Below are 22,101 nucleotides of genomic sequence, written 5' to 3' on the forward strand. Positions count from 1 at the left end.
ACGTAGGCAGCCTTATTTTGAGGTTCGGACCAACCAAGAAAAGAAATTTAAAAGGTCCTCATCACAAAAATTAGGGCAATAATAATAATAATAATAATAGTAATTATTATTATTATTATTATTATTATTATTATTATTATGCAAAATAGAGTCGATTCCAAAGGTTGTAAGTCTTAACCTTGTTACCATGTTATCTTTGAGCCTTCATGCCCATCCTTTCTTTGTAACCCTTTCCAAAAGTCACGTTACAATCCAAATAAAGACCTTCTGATCAATTTTTAACAATGACAAGACAATAAAGCTTTCAATGTTGATTATCATATAAGGAAAAAGGTCATGTCCTTCGTATGAGGAGTGAAAAATGAGGGAATCTTATCGATGAAGATCCTCCAAAGCACTATAAGGTATCATTTTTTTGGAGAGAGTAAAAAAAATGAGAGAGTCTTATTGGTGAAAACCCTTAGGGCACTATAAGACGATGGTGAGTGAGAGACACATAAAATGACTGAGATTGTTGGTGAAAAACCTTTCGAGGCACCACAAGTCGAATGTGAGACATCAATCTAGTACACAAATTAGATTATAAAAGCATGACTTCAAAATGCTGAAAGTTTGACAAAGAAAAAGTTTAGATTAATTGGACAGATCAAGCCATTTAATCTCACATGCATGTCATGATCACTAGAATTGAGCATCGTTCTCAAATGAGTCCCTTTATATTTTCATTTTCTCTTAGAAGGAACAAATCTATATAATTTTTTTTATTTTGTATAGCTCAATTTGGTTTGCATTTCTTCCTTGAGTTAGTCTTCATTAAAACACATTAAAACACGCACGGAAAATGATTTCACAATTGCTACCATATTTTCAATTGCACAATACAAAATTTGGTCAGCATATCAAATGTGACATGATTCAAGAAATAGTGACATGCATAGTAACTTGTCAACAAGTGACAAATTTTGAGAATTTATATGAATACAAGATTCAATGATTATTGGAGAGTAGAAACAATATGACAAATCTGAAGTTTGTAACTGAACAATTAGAGATGCTTTTAAGATTATGAAAGTGAGCTGACTAGTGGACGAAAGCAGTCTATCTCAAGTAGAAATTAGCTTCCAACAAGGAAACAATAGGAACAATTATCCTCTAAGCCAATGCCACAAATCAACCGCCATTAAAAAATAAAAATAAATTTAAAGAATCAAATTTGTAAACAATATTGCATAAAAAATTACATGTATTTTTTCTCCAAGGATAAACATTTCCTAGATTGAGACATTTATTTCTCATTTTCTCCTACGATAAACACTTCCTAGTTGGAGACCATTATTAGCATTATTATTTTATTTATTTGTTTTCTCTATCCTAGAATAAACATTTTCTAGTTTGAGATAGTTATTTTTCACTTTTCTTTTAGGATAAACATTTTCTATTTTAAATTATTTAAAAAAAAAAAAAACTAAGAGTTTAAAAAAAATATTATGGTAATTGTATTTGATGATTTAGTTTAGCAGGACCCTCCTAAACAATGAGAATTAGTGTAGCATGACCCTCCTAAGCAATGAGAATTAGTCCAACAGGACTCTCCTCAACAATGCAAATTAGAGCAGCATGACCCTCCTAAACAATGGGAAGTAGAGTAGCAGGAACCTCATAAACAATGAGAATTAGCATAGCAGGACCCTCCTAAATAATGGGAGTTAGAGTAGAAGGACCCTCCTAAACAATGGGAATTAGTGTAGCAGGACCCTCCTAAACAATGAGAATTAGAGTAGCAGGACCCTTCTAAACAATGGAAATTAGAGTAGCAGGACCCTCCTAAATAATGTGAATTACTGTAGCAGGACCCTCCTAAACAATGAGAATTAGAGTAGTAGTACCCTCATAAACAATGGGAAGTAAAGTAGCAGGACCCTCCTAAAGAATTGGAATTAGCGTAGCAGGACCCTCCTAAACAATGAGAATTAGCGTAGCAAGACCCTCCTAAACAATGAGAATTAGCGTAGCAGGACCATCCTAAACAATGTGAATTAGTGTAGCAGGACCCTCCTAAACAATGGGAATTAGCATAGCAGGACACTCCTAAACAATGAGAATTAGCGTAGCAGGACCCTCCTAAACAATGGGAATTAGCAAAGCAGGACCCTTCTAAACAATGGGAAGTAGAGTAGCAAGACCGTCCTAAACAATGGGAATTAATGTAGCGAGACCCTTCTAAACAATGGGAATTAGTGTAGTAGGACACTTCGAAACAATGGGAATTAGGGTAGCAGGAACCTCCTAAACAATGGGAATTAGACTAGCAGGACCCTTCTAAACAATGATAATTAGTGTAGAAGGACCCTCCTAAACAATGAGAATTAGAGTAGCAAGACTCTCCTAAACAATGGGAATTAAAGTAGCAGGACCCTCATAAACAATGGGAATTAGTGTAGCACGACCCTCATAAACAATGGGAATCTAAGTAGCAGGACCCTCCTAAACAATGAGAATTAGTGTAGCAGGACCCTCATAAATAATGAGAATTAGAGTAGCATGACCCTCCTAAACAATGGGAATTAGCGTAGCAGGACCAACTAAACAACGAGATTTAGATTAGCAGGACCCTCCTGGACAATGTGATTAGTAGGACTCTCTTACTTAATGAGATTTGGTTACTTTCTCCTAGGATAAACACTTCCTACTCTGAGACCGTTAATTTTTCTCTTAGGATAAACACTTGCAAATTTGAATTCATTTATTTTTATTTTGTTTTTTAATTTACATTTCCTAAAAACACACAAAAAATTTCCATTGAAAACTAGGGCAAATTTTTTGTTTATTTCTTTTGTTTGTAATGGTTTCAGGTTTCTTCAAGCGAAACATTGATTTGTAATTCAAGAACAAAGTTTCAACTCTTTTCAGAACGATCAATCCCATGATAGCCACAATCAACTTCTTCAATGCATGTAGCAGCCTGACTTCTTGACATCTATTTTTATTCAGCTCTAATTAAGAAAACATGCAGTCATTCAAGAACATATTCAAATTGTCATTTTGAAGACTACCAAAAAATCACTCTAAGTAGCAAGTTAAGAATCGAATCCATTCAATATCAAGATACTCACCAAAGTCAAGGTGATATCGCAAATTCAAGACACAAGAAAAGCTGTATAGATAGGAACTTGTACTTTTATTTTTCTTTTGACTAGTAGCTTTCATTTTTTTTATGTAAGGATAAGAGTCGCGACCTGGAGCCTCGATGGCGCCTCACTTAACTTACAACTCATCACCTCATCTCCTTGAACTACATGTGACTTGATTCCCTTATAACTCGGGATATGTAGGATGTCCAAAATCAAGACTCGGTCGCACATATTTTTTCTTTCAAATAAGAGTCCGATCAAAATTTGTCGCATTGTCTACTTCTTTGTCTAAAAACTCTTCGTGTTTCCAATCAAAGAGGGGCAAACTGTAGACACGTAATTTTTTACCGAACTTAAGTTTAACACCATTTTTAGAGCTCAGATATTTCATAAAAATCTAAATTAAATATTTTGAATTTTACCTTATTTTATTATGTTTATTTTAAAAGATTTGAAAACTACAAAAAAATAGAGTCACACTTTAAGGTAGGTTTTATTTTCAGTTTTTTAAAAATAAATGAAAGATTACAAAAAATAGATATTATTTTAGAATTAGGTTTTTATAAATAAGCTAGTATTTTTTAATTATAATTTTTTATTAGCTATTTGACTTTTACTTAGATTTTATTAATTTAAAATAATTAGTTGATATTTTATTATAATTTATTATTTATATGTATAGTTAATTATTATTACCTTCTTTTAAAAAATAAGCAAACTAAAAAAATAAAAACTAATAATCTAATAAGTAACCTGCATAATACCCACCCCAACCCCACTATTCCTATACTACACCCCACTACACTCACCACCCCACCATATTCCCTCTCCACACACAGACGTACAACCCCTCCCTTACACCTATATACATACTACAATACCTACAGATCCCGATACAGACACAACACATCACACACAAAAACGTACAGGAAAATAGAAGAAGAAAAATTCAGCAACATACTTATCCTCCCACACATATAGCATGTGTATTCCTCTTCGTATTACATATATATTTTTTCTTCCTTTTCACTTAAAAGCAAAGGTTGACTTCGAGGTTTATTTTCGCGGTTTCAAGTTCGTGGCTCCTGATTGTTAGTCCTTTCTTCTCGTGAACTAATTTTCACAAGAGGTAAAACTTATTTATATTTTATTTTTGTATGATGTTATGCCATGATTGTGCAAGAATTGATTTCAATATATTAAAGTTACTCAGATTTCGCATGTGTTTAATCTGTTAATATTATTTAATGTTAAAATATTTAAATATATGCGAACCTGTTATAACCTTAAGTTTAGAATAAAATTTGTATAATATGATCATTATTCACTGTATGCTAAAAAAGGGTATGATATTTACTTATTTTATTGGGCGTGTGGATGCTATATTGTACTTTTATAAAATAGTTGAGGTTTTGATAAGATACATTTCAATTTTTTGTGTTAATTGTTCTCCTGTATGTATGCTTATTAGTTTGTTCATGTGGATTATTATGGATCATTTTCTGGTATAATAATGATTATTAGTAGGTGGTATAATTGACATCAACTCGTATTAATTGTAGTTTGATTTATGTTATTTTTCTGGGCACAATGGTATACTATATTGATTTAATTAGGTTTTGTTTAATAGTGAATTTGCTAATAAAAAAATAAGAATCTAAATAGGGTACTAGAGTTTATTGACTTAGCGTTTATTGTATATGTCCAACTCCTTAAGTATAAGGATGTTTCCTACGTAATAAATGTTGATAGTATAGTTTTATGTCACAATTATATATGACTTGATTCCAATACTATGAAATTGCTCAAAATTTATGTGTGTTTAATTTTGATATTATAATGTTGAAATATAATTGTTTAAATCTTACATATTACTAAACAATGAAGATCTTTAGAATGTTGATATTTTTAATGTAGTATATTGACATCTATTATAAGAATAACTCATTATGTATTAGAAAAAAAAATTAAAATTTTTGGTAGTTCATGTAACAATAATAATTTAAATTTTATCTCAATTAAGAATGTGCTTCCACATCTTTTTGAGATACTTAAGAAACCCAACGATGCGGTTACGCACCTTGGCCAAATTTAAGGATATGGTTACCCACCTTAGCCAAATTCAAGGATGTTGTTACACACCTTTGCCAAATTATTTTAATAATTAAACTTTCATTAATTCAAATCAAGAGGTGTAAATAGGAATTATTAGGTGTGAGGTACTCGAAAGGAAAAAATAGTTATGCCTCTAAATGTCAAGACCAAGAATGCGGTTACGCATCTAGGTTCAGACTAGTAAAATAAGTAAATCATGGCCTACAAAAAATCTATCCAAAAAATAGTTAAAGTATGTAAAAGTTAATAAAACCGACTGTGTTAGAACCACGAGACTCGAGGGATGCCTAATACCTTCCCCTCGTTCAACAAAATTCCTTACCCAAATTTCATGTTCGCAGACCAAATAAAAAGTCATTTCCTTTTGATTAGGGATTAAATAAAAAGGTGACTTGGAACACCACAACTCAATTCCAAGTGGCAACTCTGAAACAATTAAAATGATCCCTTAATCAATACCGTCACTTTAATTGAAAAAACCCTTCCGCCGGTCGGAAAAGGAGTGTGACAATAAGGAAATAAACTTTTGAAACGCAGCTTTGATCGACAACTCGACCTACAGACTGTGGGCCGACCTACGGTCCGTTGGTCCCCTCCGTTGGTCAACACTTGGAACTTTTTCAGAAGAGGTTGTAACCTTCAACTCCAAGTTTATCATCGATAGACGTGCATTATGGACCGTAGGTTAATCTACAGTCCGTGGCTCCACACTTAGTAATTTCATCAGGTACTGGAACTTCAACTCCAGTTCATCAACAACGGATGTGCTTGATGACTCGTGGACCGACCTACGATCTGTCAGTTACATCCGTGGTTCAACACTTGTTCAAACTTCCCTGATTCTCTATCTACCCCTACCCATCAACGGACCGTTGAAGGACCTACGGTCCATGGATCGTGTCCGTGGTTGGCTCCTTCTGCACAATTTGAGTTGTCATCTGACTCAACTGTGTCCAAACCTATTTCTTGCCAACTTAACACATAAACATTATTACTACTACAAAATGGCCCTAGACACACACAACTCTTAAGTGAAATGTATCAATAATACCGTAAACTCACGGTATATCAACACCCTCAACTTAAACATGTTGTTTATCCTCAAGCGATACACTGCAATTCTAAACGACATTTGTGTTGAAGAAATCCTTCAAACACAACCAATCACATGGCTATCTATTCCCTCAAATCCCTCAATTAGTGCAAAACTTTTTATCTAGACTAAACAAGCTAACTCATGCGGATCAAGATATGACTAAGATTGACCAACACACACCACAACATACACTTTTCACAATCGCTAAGGTACCAACTTTCCGACAATGTAACTAGTGCCCTTACTTCAAACGAAATCCTTTTTTCAAACAATAAATATGAATTTTGGCTTTAGGATTCATTCAACAGTCATGCTCAGAAGTGACTTTCAAGTACAGTTAGTGCTCAATACCATAGGTTTGCCCTTATTTTCACTGCATAGACTCTCGAAACTAGTCACTAGGATCACTATAGGACTTTCTTGGTTTGTAACGTAGGCTCAGGGTCAGGTAGGATACATTTGGGTACTTATTAGTGACTTTATGCCCTCCTTGACATTACATTGGCTTTAACCTCTTTTCTCAACCAATTCTTGACATCTATTTATTTTCTTTTCTTTTCCTTGACTCCTTTCAACACAGATGTGACCATTGACATTGTAGCTCATATTATTCCTGGTCTTCTTCTTTTTCTTTCTCTTTATTTTTCTTTATTTCTTTCAGCACTTTTATGATTCCTCTTTTGCTTCTTTTACACAGAGTCACATCTTTTCTTTTCTGTTTCTCTCTTCAACATAAAACTCTTTTCATACCATTTTTCGGTTTCCTTTTTTCATTGCCACCCTCAACTTTTGTATTTTGCATGAGTTGAGGTGCACAATATTCGATGTAAGACCAGGGCCAAGATGAAGGTAACTTTTGAATTAGCCACCCTCAACTTAGGTTTTTCTCCTAAATCAAGGTGCACATATCCAAAGAATGACCGGGGCCAAAACAATTATTTTAGGGAAGGTGAGTTAGGTGAATTGAAAGAAGTGGTCTATATTAGGCTAAAACATTTTGATTAAGGGGAACATTTATTTCATTTGGTTGTATCATTTTAGGCAATAATGGACTTATTAGAACAAGGTCCTATGATCATTTCCTAGCTTCTAGCCTAGATTATCTTAGCAAGACCAACGGGGTAAGTTCTAGATAGGTACACAACTGTCCGAACATTCAAACTTTTCTTACTCACACTTGGCACATTGTTTCATTATCAAATTATCAAATTACAAAGTTCAAGTTTCAGCTTAAGTCATGAAGTCGAATCGGTTCGTTAACATGTCATATTAAGAGCCACAATATTCAACTCATAAAGCCTACATATTCTAGCACATTTCAACATTTTTGGACATGGATCATTTTCTCTTGATTTTTATGCCATCATGCTTTCATTTTCTACTTACTCCTACACATACATTCCTAAACATGGCGGTTCAATAGAAATTAAAACAATCTCTTGGGGGAAAAGATCAAAGGCAAGAAAACCCCAAGAGAGGATTATGAGTTAGGTTACTCAGACTTCACCCTATCACTCATAATCCATTTACCCCACCCCCAACAAAATAAGGTGCAATTACCCTTAATGCACAGAAAGCTAAAAATAAAGCATAGGGTGAAGGTGAAGCAAACCTGTGGCGCAAATGCGCTGAAGACCTCTCAAGAAGCGGGTGGGTCCAGTTTCCTAGAGCCCGATAGATCAACACTCGAAACACCATCAATAGAGCTCCCATTTCCTAACCCAGCACTCTCAATAGTTCTCACATCAACTCTCTCATCATTAGCACCCTCATTAGTGCTCACAAACATAGAAGTACCAACACTAATCTCTCTGGCTCGCTGCTGTCAAAGCACCTCATCAAATATAAATACCCTCCGAGCCACCTCATTTTGTTGGCGCAACTTCTTCCTCAATCTCTCAACCTCAGTATAATCAGAAGTACGAGCAGAATGGGGGCGCTTCCCAGTAACACAGGAAGAATCTAGTGGCGGCATGTCATCGCTGAATAGAGAACTCATCACCACATCATCAACCGATGCCATAGGGGCAGACTCTGGCTCAGCCTTTGGGGAGCGAGAAGTGCAACAACATCAACACCAATGCTCTCTAACTCCTTCTTGAGGGTGGTCGCTTTAACGGTCGAGGCCGGCCTCTTTAAGACTCGCAACTCAAAGGCATCCAGGCGCTTATGAACATCGTGGACCTTCTGGTCCATCATATGATTCGTGCGCTGCTCAATTGTAATGACCCTAAAACGAATAAGTTAAACCAGAGCCTGTGGACTTTGTGTTGGGCTTAAAATGAGGTTTCATGTTATGTAATGTTGTCCCGAGCCTTCTTTGATGGAGTTTAGTTAGTCAACGTCAAGATACGTGATAGACTCTGTAGTGGAAAGACCCTTTTTAATGTTGGTTAATGGTTGGAAAGGAAAGTGCCAAGGGGGCAAGGCCTAAGACAAAGGCCAAGGTTGCCCAACCTTGCCCAAGCACTGTCCCAAGTCTACAGACCACCACAAGGTTAGTGGCCTTGACCACGATCCATAGAAGTTGCCTTGAAGGTCACTTGGTGGTAAGGAAAGCAAGGCAACTTGGCCAAGCCAGTGCCTCAAGACTAGGGCCCACTTCACGGCAGTGGTCATGGCCATGTGGAGGTTTATCACGGTCAAGGGAGCTACTGCCTAGAGGACCACTGGAACCACCATGGGCCGTGGTCCCCTTTCACGGTCCGTAGAAGTGGATTTGGTCCCTGACGGGGTAGCCCAAGTAAGGGGTTTTTAGGTAATTTTGTTTTAATGATTTATTACGTGGGGTTGATTTTAAATGGTTTATATCATAAATATAAGTAGTTTCTAGTCTTAAAACACTTCATTTACTCCTTTATTCAAAACATCCAAATAAAAACCCCGAAGTGCTTCCTCTCTCAATATTTCTCTCTCTAACTTAAGGAAGAAGAAGTGAAAGCTAGGGTTTGGATTCAGAGCGTTTTCTTCATCAAATTTCTTGGGGAATCTTAGTAAAGGTATGGTTATCCTTCATCTAGGGTTAAATTTCACTGTAGAGTCAATTTCAAAGAAGTTTTCAAAGTTTTCAAAGTTAATGAAAAACCAAGGGTTTTACTCAATCTCGTGGGTTCCTTCTTCAAACAACTTCAAATGGTTTCTACTGTATATTTATTGTATTGATGTTTAATTGATGGTTTATGATGAAAATATTCTATGAATCCATGATTTGTCTCAATTTCTAAATTGTGCCTTTATGAAGTGGGTCTATTGATTATGAAATGTTGTGATGGTAATATGTCTAAATTGCCTTGGGTTATTGAATTGTATAATTATCTATGCTTTAATTATGATAGATTGTTGTTGTGTTGATGATTTGTAATTTATGGCCTTGCAAGCAAGTTTTGACTACCTTACATATTGAAGTAGAATTGTGCTAGAGATGTTGATCCACTTGAAAGGTGGAGGTGTTTACTCACTAAGTATATGAATGTGAATTCAGTGAGGTTAAGGTGATCATGTTGTGAATGTGAACGTGTTATTATTGAAAGGCTATTTTTTAATTTGGCACTGATGTATGATGATGATGTAATGTGAAGTGTTGTCTTCTATATATTGTATATCTTGGATTGGTAGGCTTAGGCCTCCTTTCTTGGGCAATGAATGTGTTTTGACTTGATAAATATGAATCAATAGGATATGGCATTCCTTTCATAGATGAGTGATGAATGTGTGTTGACTTGATGGTTGTGAATTGATAGGCTTTAGGCGTTCTTTTCTTAAATGGTCTAATGTAATGAAGACTGTAGAATCGATAGGCTAGTGGCATTCCTTTCTTTATGAGTCAATGTGCCATGAATCGATAGGCTAGTAGCATTCCTTTCATGAGTATAAGAATGAAATAAGGGGCCATGAATCGATAAGCTAGTGGCATTCTTTTCATGAGGACCCTAGAGCTATCCTTGAATGTACCATGGATCGATAGTCTTATAGCATTCCTTCATTGGTAATGATGTATCATGGGTCGATAAGTCTATGACATTCCTCCCTAATAAACTAATTTAACGTGAATGAAATAATCTATGGAAATGTATGCTAAGCACCGAGCATATATGGTTAGATGGAAATTCTCCCAATGTTAGGTAAGAGTTCCAAGGAACATCTTCCTATCCCATTACTATGTGCCCACATTGGATATTAGCTAATGGATTTCATTCAAGCTAAGGGTTCATCCGAGCCAATGTTATCGTTCTAGATTAGGCAAGTGGAACACCTCTTTACGGTGTAGGGCTATATGACATTGGATTCAATGTCTACCTTACATGGTCTATATCGGTTAAATGCTTATTCCCATCATGTGAGTTGTGCATTGTGGTTTCTTGAGATGTTCTATGTATTGCACTAGTAGGCGTTGATAGGATCATAGTGAGTTTTCTAAGTCTTAATGACTAATGTATGAAAGTCCTCTAAATGAAGTAATTGAAGAATGTGACTCTTAAATGCTTAAATGTGATTTGGATGCCATACTTGGGTTATATTATGAGTTATTTCCCTTGTCATGCCTTATGAGATGTTATGTCTCTTTTATATGGATATGGTGTAAAGTTGAAAAGGAATGTATGGTAAGTTCACTTTTTGTGGCCTTAATGTGGTGCCTTGGTATGGATGGTGGTATGGGATGCTATCCATACATTACATAAGGTATAGCACGAGGGTTACTTGAAGTGAAGGTCTAAGGTGAAGGTAATGGTTTACATGATGATATTGTCTAAATGTGGTGTTACGACTTGACTGATGATTATACTTGTATTGTTTGTCTCTATGCTATTGTACATGATCTTTCCAAAAGGTGGCATAATGCATGGTTTCCAACCAAAATGTCCCTTTTTAAAGCATAATTTTGCATGGTCATAATACTTAGTACAATTTTGTGTGCTAATCCATATTTTCTCTTATTTCTACTACAAGTGTATGTTCCCGCAAGTGATTGGTCGTAGCTAGGATTGAAGTGCTTGGATAGAGTTTTCCTCCAAGACTTGGTATGTCCTTATTGGTCAAGGACAAGGACTCTTATTGTTTCTAGTTCTTTTTTATTTGAGACTATTGTTAAGACTTCAATTGTAAAGGGCTGTGACCTTATCTTGTTAAAGTTTTGTCTAAGATGTCCATGTGAGACTTAGTCTTCCGCTGTGTCTTTTGAAATATTTTTATGAGTATTGAATGTTTTGAATCGTATGGTTTTAAATATAACGTTTTAATTCTACACTATTTTCATTATTGATTGCAATGAATGATTATGAGGCTTGTAAAAGACCACTTCGGGGTCGAATACGCCATGTTACAACTAGGGGATGCTCTCTAGTCATGACAAACATTGAATCAGAACATAAGAAATTAGTAGTGGTTTTAGGGTTTATATCTCACAAGCCACGTCTAGTAGAGTCTTGTTCATTAGTGTGAGTCGCGACACATCTATGAGCGAGAGGCTATAGGAGGTTAGAAAGTTACACTTCTTTCATATTCTTGAAGTCGTGCCTTAGAGTTTAGTTTTATAGATGTCCTTTTCCTAACCCTTCTGTTGTGTTTATAGGATATGATACAAGGGCTAACCCAAGAAGGATGTAAGAGGGGATAGGGAATGAGGGAGTTCCTCCCCAAGGTCTTCAAGGTGGCCAAATGCCTCAAGAAAATCATGTTCTGATGGATCGCCGCCTTGACCAATGAAGAGATTAGGGCGGCTTTTCTAACCATAGCTCAAGCCATGACGACTCAAGCTAACTGAGATGTGGGGGCTAGGGTGAATGCTAATGAGAGTTCTGTGGCCTCAAGGTTGAGAGACTTTGTGAGGATGAATCCTCCGATATTTCTTGGTTCTAGAGTGAGAGAGGATCCCGGATGAAGTTTATAAGATAGTCAATACTATGGGGGTATCTTCTAAGGAGAAAGCGAAGTTGGCTTCCTATCAATTGAAAGAGGTTGCCCAAGTGTGGTTCACTCAATGGGAAAACAATAGGCCTTTAGAAGCGGGCCCTAGAGAATGGGAGGAGTTTAAGGGAGCTTTCCTTGGTAGGTACTTTCCCCGTGAGAAGAGGGAGTGTAAGGTTAAGGAGTTTATCAATCTTAAGCAAGGTATCATGAGTGTGGAAGAGTACTCCTTGAAATTTACTCTCTTGTCTAAGTATTCTCCATCCTTGGTGTCTAACGCTAGGGATGAGATGAGTAGGTATGTGTGCTCCATCCTTGGTGTCTAACCCTAGGGATGAGATGAGTAGGTATGTGATGGGTATATCCGACCTAGTTGAGGAAGAGTGTCGTACGATGATGGTTCATAATGATATGGAGATTTCTAGACTTATGGTGTGTGCTCATTCTATTGAGGAGTCCAAACTTAAGGGGAAGGGTAGGGAGTTGAAAAGGGGTAGGTCCTATGAGCAAGGTCAACCTAGGTTCAAGAAGAGAGCTCCTAACCAAGATTCTTCAAGTGCTCCTAAGGTCAATGAGTAGAAAGGTGGTTGATCTCAATTTTCTAAACCTCTTTGCATTACTTGTGGGAAGAGGCATCATGAAAAACCAAGGGTTTTACTCAATCTCGTGGGTCTTTCTTCAAACAACTTCAAATGGTTTCTACTGTCGTATATTTATTGTATTGATGTTTAATTGACGGTTTATGATGAAAATATTCTATGAATCCATGATTTCTCTCAATTTCTAAATTGTGCCTTTATGAAGTGGGTTTATTGATTATGAAAGGTTGTGATGGTAATATGTCTAAATTGCCTTGGGTTATTGAATTTTATCATAATCTATGCCTTAATTATGGTAGATTGTTGGTGTGTTGATGATTTGAGATTTATGGCCTTGAAGGAAAGTTTTGACTAACTTAGATGTTAAAGTAGAATTGTCTAGAGATGTTGATCCACTTGAAAGATGGAGGTGTTTACTTACTAAATATATGAATGTGAATTCAATGAGGTTAAGGTGATCATGTTGTGAATGTGAATGTGTTATTATTGAAGGGCTATTTCTCAATTTGACACTCATGTACTATGATGATCTAATGTGAAATGTTGTTTTCTATATATTGTATAACTTGGATTGGTAGGCTTAGGCCTCCTTTCGTGGGTAATGAATGTATCTTGACTTAACGAAAATGAATCGATAGGCTATGACATTCCTTTCATATATGAGTGATGAATGTGTCTTTACTTGATGGTTGTGAATTGATAGGATTTAGGCATCGTTTTCATAAATGATCTAATGTAATGAAGACTGTAGAATCGATAGGCTAGTGGCATTCCTTTCTTAATGAGTCAATGTGCCATGAATCGATAGGCTAGTAGCACTCCTTTCACGAGTATAAGAATGAAATGAGGTGCCATGAATCGATAGGCTAGTGCCATTCTATTCATGAGGATCCTAGAGCTATCCTTGAATGTACCATGGATCGATAGGCTTATAGCATTCCTTGCTTGGTAATGATGTATCATGGGTCGAAATGCTTATGGTATTCCTCCCTAATTCACTAATGTAATGTGAATTAAATAATCTATGGGAATGTAGGCTAAGCACCGAGTGGATATGGTTAGATGGAAACTCTGCCAATGTTAGGTTAGAGTTCTAAGGAACATCTTCCTATCCCATAACTATGTGCCCACATAGGATATTAGCGAACGGATTTCATCCAAGCTAAGTATTCGTCTGACCTAATGTTATCGTTCTACCTTAGGCAAGTGGAACACCTCTTTATGGTGTGGGGCTATATCACACCAGATTCAATGTCTAGCTTACATGGTGTATGTCAGTTAAACGCTTATTCCCATCATGTGAGATGTGCATTATGGTTTCTTGAGAGGTTCTATGAAGTGTAGGTTGTAGTATGGGATGACATCTACGCATTGCATTAGTAGACTTTGATAGGATAATAGTGAGTTCTCTAAGTCTTAATAACTAATGTATGAAAGTCCTCTAAATGAAGCAATTGAATAATGTTGACTCGTAAATGCTTAAATGTGATATGCATGCCATACTTGGGTTATATTATGAGTTATTTTCCCTTGTCATGCCTTATGAAATGTTATGTCTCTTTTATATGGATATGGTGTAAAGGTGAAAATGAATGGATAGTAAGTACTGGATTTCTGGGTTTAGTAGAGACTAAGATCAAAGTAAGTAATATTGACAGGGTGGCTAGAAACTTGTTTGGAGGATGGGATTACATTACTAATCTTGACGATCATTATAATGGTAGGGTGTGGATAGCTTGGAGGCCAGATTACTTTCAAGTGCAAATGGTTGCAAGCTGTGCCCAGGAGAACTCAAAGGGGGGAAAGAATTCTTCAAAATAGTCACAAGAAGGTGGTCTACGACCATTAGATTCCTAGAAAGAGGAGCAACTAAGAAGAGAGGGGTATAAAAGAAGGAAAGGAATGCCTTCGATCTGGCTCTTGTTCCCTGTAGGTTTATAGCACGCTAGGCTAGCTAAGAAAGGTATTCTATCTTTCTCTTTTTGTTGTTCGGCTCGATAGAATTGTTTAGAATCCTCTCCTAGCTTCCTCTTTCCATAGATATGAAGACTATAAAACGTCGATCAGAGAGCAGGGACAATAACCTGTAAAGTAAGAAATCAAAGCCTCAATTTGGAGTATATGGTAACTGTGGTATATGCTTTCAACACAAGAGAGGAAGGGAAAGATTGTGGAAATATTTAGATGATATGAACGCAGGGAACATGCTTCCATGGATAATAATAGGGGACTTCAATTCTGTCCTAAATGTTGAGGATAGGATAGGGGTAAATCCAGTGAGTATGGTGGAAATAACTAACTTTCATGCTTGTATTGAGAGTTGTAAACTGCTGGAATTACCTAGAAAAGGTAACAAATATACATGGAATGATAAAAGGGATGCTAGGGTGTTCTCAAAGTTAGACTGGGTTTTTATTAATCCAGAATGGTTAGTGAATATGCCGACTTATATTGCAAATTTATTACCAGAATGAGTGAGTGATCATTGTCCTGTTGTAATTTCACTACTTGATGGACCAAGAAAAGTGAAACCAGCTTTTTAATATTGCAATGTGTGGGCTAGTCATCCTGAATTCTTGAACATTGTGAAAGAGACATGGGACCAGAATATTGAAGGCCACCAGATGTTTAGAGTTGTGAAGAGACTTAAGTATTTGAAGAGAAGACAGAGAAATCTAAATAGCCAGCATTTCAGAAATATCATCACAGAAGCTGATGAGGACAAAACTAAACTAGCAAAAGCACAAGAAGAGCTACATCTCCAACCAATGGATAAGACTTTGCAGGAGCAGGAGAAGAGATTGTACCAAAAGTTTGTGAGATCCTCGTACATGGCTGAGATCTACTTACATTAGAGGAGTAAAGCAAGTTAGATCAAACTTGGAGATGACAACACAATATATTTCTTCTCAATTATAAAACATAGGAAGCTAAAACAAGTTATTTTGCAGTTGAAGGATAATAATGATGTAATGCAAACAAACCAACAGGCAATTGCATATGTATTTGTGGAATATTATGAGGACCTTCTAGGCACAAAGGAAAAGAAATGACAAAGAGCAAGTGGCTTATTTTTTAGAAATGGAGTTGTATTAGATACTGAACAACAATTGAGATTAGTGAAATCATATACAACAGAAGAAGTGACATTATTTATTTAAGACCAATATTTAGGGACGAGTTAATAATCCCGTCTCAGAAAGTACATATATTGGGACGAGATTTTATTTCGGTCTTTAATTTTATATGTTATTGTGAAGGTTCTAAATCTGGTCTCTAGAAAAAGTAGTAACTCATCCCAAATTAAAACTAATTGGGTCTTAATTAGAAATGTATTGCAAGGCGGGAACATATTTTCACCAAAAAATTAGCCGCCTAAAAAATCATCAATTCATTAAAATTCTAAAAGGAAAAGAAAACAAATAAAAGACGTTTAGTTTTTTCTCAATGAAATCCAAAAGAACCCTATAGCAACGATCTTCCTAGCTAACAACCAGCTTCCCTTACAACGATCTTAGCGTACGTAGCTCTCAACCAAATATCTGTGTTTTCTCAAAACAGAGAAAACACAGGTCTGCCTAGCAGCAAACGCAACCCAGGTCTCATTGATTAGTGTTTCATCTCTATTTTCTCAAAACAGAGAAAGCAGAGGTCTTCCTAGCAGTGATCTCCACTCAATATATATCTTCTATTCACTCAGATCTCAGGTATGCCTCCACTTCTATGAGTTGATTTAATTTTTCTGTACAGTTGATTTGCTGTTTGTTTTGTTTGAGTTGTAACTCGTCTTGTTTGAGTTCTTGTTCTCTAAGACTAGATGTTGATCGTTTTCTTAAAAAAAGATTCAGTTTCGTAGTGTGATATGATGCCAAAAGTGAAGGGGATCGATCAGTCCTTAAAGAAGTATGTGTTCCTAAAGATAAATAATAATGAACTAAACTTGAAAAGCGGCACTAACAACTCAATGAGCGAAAACAATATTAACAGATAATATAGAGAGTGTTCTGTCCAAGTTGAGAAATCTGTTATGAACTACAAGTGAACTACTAACAGGGCAAGTGAGACAAGTGATTGCAGAATATTACAACTGAATAAGTGAAGAAAAGATAGTTTCATTTGGGTCTGAAACTGATGAAATATGTAAAACACAATAGAACTGATGCAAACTGACATCCTCTGGTGCTGCACATAGAAGATTGAATGAGTGATAGTTTTGTTTGGGTCTAAAAATTGGAAAGCTTGATAACTTTGATGAAGATGCATTCTAATAGTTGTTTAAAACATTCTTTCAATATTTTCTAATTGGTTCTCTTATTTCTGTCTACTTGTATATTAGCTGTGCATCCTCTTCTGTGAGTTTTTTTCCTTTCTCTAAATTTAATTTGTTGATTGTTTTCTTCTTATAGCATAGTGTATAGTGTGTGCCTAAAGAATCAATCATATTTTGACGATTATATTAACATGAGCTGATGAACGATGAAGAAAGCAATAGGAAACTGATGCAAATTACCTCTTGTATGTGATGTACATAGTAGGTAGAAACAACGATAGTTTCATTTGGGTTTCAAAACTTGGAAAACTCAAGATTTTTCAATAGTTGCACCATATTTTTTTCTGTTCTTGTAAAACAGAATCACTAGCTATTTTTGACAAAACTTTAAGCGCCAAAGTTTTTATACAGAGAGGTAAACGAAAAGACCAGTTGCGCTTCATCGATCTTTTTTCTACTCAAAATTGCAGCTGGTCCTAAAAGTTGCCCTAGTTTGAGCTCGATCTTAAGAACACATTGCAACTGATCAAGGTTGTCACTCTGCCCTAATCTTAACTTTTTTAGCTTAATCTTGGCGTTCCTCTGCACTAATCGTTTCTTTTTCTTTGTACATTGCTGCTCTGCTCTAATCGTTTCTTTGTATCATTCCACTACAACTTTTCTCAAAACAGAATTCTTTGATCGAGTTGTTGTGTTTATGTTTTATTAATGTCCTCTGCCCTAATCATTTTTTTCTTTGTATCAGTGCTGCTCTGCCCTAATCGTTTCTTTGTATCGTTCCACCCCAGCTTTGCTTGCAACAGAATTCCAGGTTGGTTCGTCTTCTGATCGAGTTGTTGTGTTTCTTCCATATGTTTTATTGATGTCGTTTTTTTCATTGTTGTGTTCAAGCTACTCTTTTTGTTCTTCCTCTTTTTTTAGCAATAAATAGGTTAATAGTTTCAAAATCTGGTCTCTTTTCTATTGTAAGATTAGTGGGAAGATTATTGGATTGCACTTTTAATAAATAATTTGATTTTGTAAAGTTTATTTTGTGTCTCAAGATTTTTTTAACTTTTTTTGAAGTATAACAGCCAAGTAAACTCATTGATTAGGAAACCTGATACTGATCACTGAAAACACTACGTTCAGAATATTTTAGTTGAGTTGCAAGGAAGGTACATTATTTTAAGTGATTCCGGGTCAATCATAAGCTCCTTACAGGCAGAATTCACGAGCGAAACGGGTGTATCTGCACCAATTTCACTAGCCAAAATTGATTCCTTGAGCCAATGGTAGTTCAATTCCGTAGTTGATTGTACAAGTTGAGCGTCTCATATATTGTTTCGAAGAATCACTTCCTGCATAACAGCCACCACCAGTACCTTTCTCACCTCCAAAAGCACCGCCAATTTCAGCTTCATTTGTTGGGATATTTACATTAACGATGCCACAATCACTTCCTTGAGGTTTAATGCACTTAAATATATATTATCTGGATTTAAGGTGAAGATGGAACTACTTAAACCTTGAGGGACAGAGTTGTTGATTTCAACTGCTTCTTCGAAAGTCTTCAACTTCATTGCATACAGAACTGGAACAAACAATTTTTCCTTCACAATTTCAGCATTTGAAGAAATTTCAGCAATTGTTGGATGCACAAAATTATCCTCAGATTCTACGACTGAACCACCTGTAAGGATCTTTCAACCTTGGGACTTAATATTGTGGATTCCCTTCTCGAAGTTTTCCGTAAAAGTTTTCTCAAGATTCATATTTCATATAGAGTCCATATAAAATTTTAAGAAACTCACTGTTTCGTGAATAACATACCAGTTTGTATATATACCACTACGTAGGATGGCTCCTGATCAGTAGGCATAAATGTAATCGTCATATCATGGTGTATACTCCACTGATTTGGATCAGAACTTCTGTTGGTAAATTGAACAAAACGGCAATGTTTGTCTAATGTTATTCTAACATAAAGTATTTGCCTGTAGTTTTAAAAAACCTGCCTGAGGTAATCCTCATTTTGAGTTCCAGTAATTTAAATTATTCTGCAATACTTGATCAAGGTGCGAGGAAAGATCAGAGGATGCTATTTATATCTTGTTAGGCATTTAATAACACTAATATACTTGAAATATGGTAGCTGTCAGTTGATAAACCACTAATATTAAAAGAATGTCCTCTATTCAGTAACGAAAATAATAGATCTAATGAGTGTACCTCATATTTGGGAAAAGTGGTAGCACCAGTTATAGCAATGTCCTGCTTCTTTCTTGTACCCTTATCAATAGACGTGACAGAAAGATACCATTGTCATCAATGTCGAATTTCACTTAAATCTGGGGAACACCGTTGGGAGCTGGAGGGATTCCATCCAAGCAGAACCTTCCAATAGACTTGTTATCTTGTGCAAACTCTCTTTCACCTTGACGCACATTAATCTCAACACTGGTTTGCCTATCTGCTGCAGTTGAAAAAACTTATGACTTTGAAGTTGATAGTGTTGTATTTCTTGGGATGATTTTAGTTTACAATGAAAATAGTCAAATAACTAGGGGTCATCCTCATTTTGAGTTCCAGTAATTTGATATGAAGCTTGCATTTGGCCTCCAACATTCTTCTTGTTAGCTGCAGAATTGATGTGTCTTTGCTGAGTGGTGCAAAACTTTCAATTCATCTAAGGCATAGTGTTAAACTGATCACTTTCATCCACAAATCTAACAAATTGACTGCTCCATTATGTGCCATATTTCTCTATCTATTACAGCCTTAACTCCATTGATTGAGGCATAGTTGGCCCTGAATGTCTTCTGAAACATGTAATCTGTGAAATCAGCTGCCAAGTCACCTACCAAAATATAGTACATTTAGTAGTATCATCTGAATGTTTTTCACCCGAATCATCAAGTCCTGCCCAGTTGAGCCTAAAATTTTGCTTAATATTAGGCATCAAGGTACCATTCTATACTTGTATTTGTGCAACTGCATAACTAATAAATCGATATATAGTGAGGGAAAATAGTGTTCTGGAGTTTGGACTTATAGCCAATGTAGCATATAGTTGCAATTACTAGTTTTCTTGATTTTTTTCTTTATGCATTTGTTTGAGGATGCGACTAAGTCATTCTTAACTTTATGTGAAGTAAGTTATGAGCCAAGACTTTTTAATCACAAGCGACTACAAACAAGAATTTTTTTTAATAACAAACGACTATTTTGTATAAGTACAAAGCTATAGAAGATTACATGTTTTAAGATGAGTAATCTTTTATGATTCTTAGTGCAATTTGATTATTATTTTTTGTTAAAAATTGTATTTCATTCATTTTTGGAATCCAAAAAGTCACGGGTGATAGTGAGCTGTACAATAAGCCTCCCTATCAGATAAATATATACTCCATCTTATCTTATCTTAAGATGAGTTAAATGAAACACCATTAATAATGTCTTTAGACAAATAGTATATGTTTTAACTAGTGGTGTATCAATCATAACACACATTTCTGTTTTGTGCATCTAATTATAACAAGTTGTATTGATCTTAGTATTTTTCTTATCCTTTAACTTTTTTAATCTAGCTTTTTATGTACTATTCAAGGTTATGGCTCCTAATAAGCAATGGATGCAACTAGTGGACCATCGGCTCGATGAAACCTATTTAGTAGGTGTGTAAAAGTTTTTGGATTATGCTTTTGAAAGAACAGGAGAAGAATATGAAATACGATGTCCATGTGTCAAATGTTACAATACAACTTTAGGAACTCGTAAAACGGTTGAGACACATTTGCAAGTATATGGAATAATTAAGAATTATACTTTTTGGTATCACCACGGAGAACGTTTGGGTGAGCCATTGTCAGAATCTGAATCCGAATTTGAATTTACATTTGGAGATGGTGTTGAAGTAGAAGAATGTGAGAGTGAGGATGAAGTAGAAGAACTGTTGAGAGATTTATATCCTAATCTTGATGGAGGAACTACACACGCTGATGGTGATGATTTACTTGAGGAGGAACCAAATGTTGAAGCAAAAAGATTTTACAGCCTATTGAAGGATTTCGAGCAACCACTATATCAAAATTCCAAAGCTTCAAAGCTTTCCTCTTTGATTAAATTGCTTCACATCAAAAGTATGGGTCGTTGGAGTAATGCTTTATTTACAATGTTATTGAAAATGTTGAAAGATGAGTTGTTGCCTGATGGCGCTAATTTGCCAAACTCATATTATGAGGCAAAGAAGATAATCAAAGAACTCGGCCTTTCTTATAACAAGATTGATGCTTGTACTAATGATTGCATGTTATACTGGAAGGAGGATAGCCAACTTGATTCTTGCAAAGTTTGTGGGGCGTCTAGATGGAAGATAGATACACATAGCGGGGAAACAAGGAATAAAAAAGGAAAAAGGATAGCATTAAAGAGCTTACGCTATTTTCCTTTAAAGCCTAGACTTCAAAGGTTGTTTATGTCTACAAAGACATCTACTCTTATGACATGGCATAAGGATAAAAGAGTTGATGATGGAATAATGAGGCACCCAGCTGATTCAATGGCATGGAAGTCATTTGATGAACTTCATCCTTCATTTGCGGTCGAGCCTCGTAATGTTCGACTTGGACTTGCTAGTGATGGATTTCAGCCATTCCGAAATTCAAAAACCTCACATAGCATTTGGCATGTGGTTCTTATTCCTTATAATTTACCTCCTTGGTTGTGTATGAAACAAGAAAATTTTATTTTGTCCATGCTTATTCCTAGTCCAAATGGCCCAGGAGATGCAATTGATACATATCTTCAACCTTTAATAGGGAAACATTGTTCGTGACAGTAATATATGTCCGTTGGGAGTAACCTCTTGGAGTGATATGAAGCAAGAGAAGTTAAATCACATGTGGGCAGCTGTTGAGGTAACAAATTTAAACTTCATTCAAATCTTTCATTAACATAAGTATCACACCATTCTCATGTGTTACTGAAATCTTATTTACTCGAGAT

This window comes from Solanum stenotomum, chromosome 5, assembly GCF_019186545.1.
Source record: "Solanum stenotomum isolate F172 chromosome 5, ASM1918654v1, whole genome shotgun sequence".
In the NCBI taxonomy this organism is placed as follows: domain Eukaryota; kingdom Viridiplantae; phylum Streptophyta; class Magnoliopsida; order Solanales; family Solanaceae; genus Solanum; species Solanum stenotomum.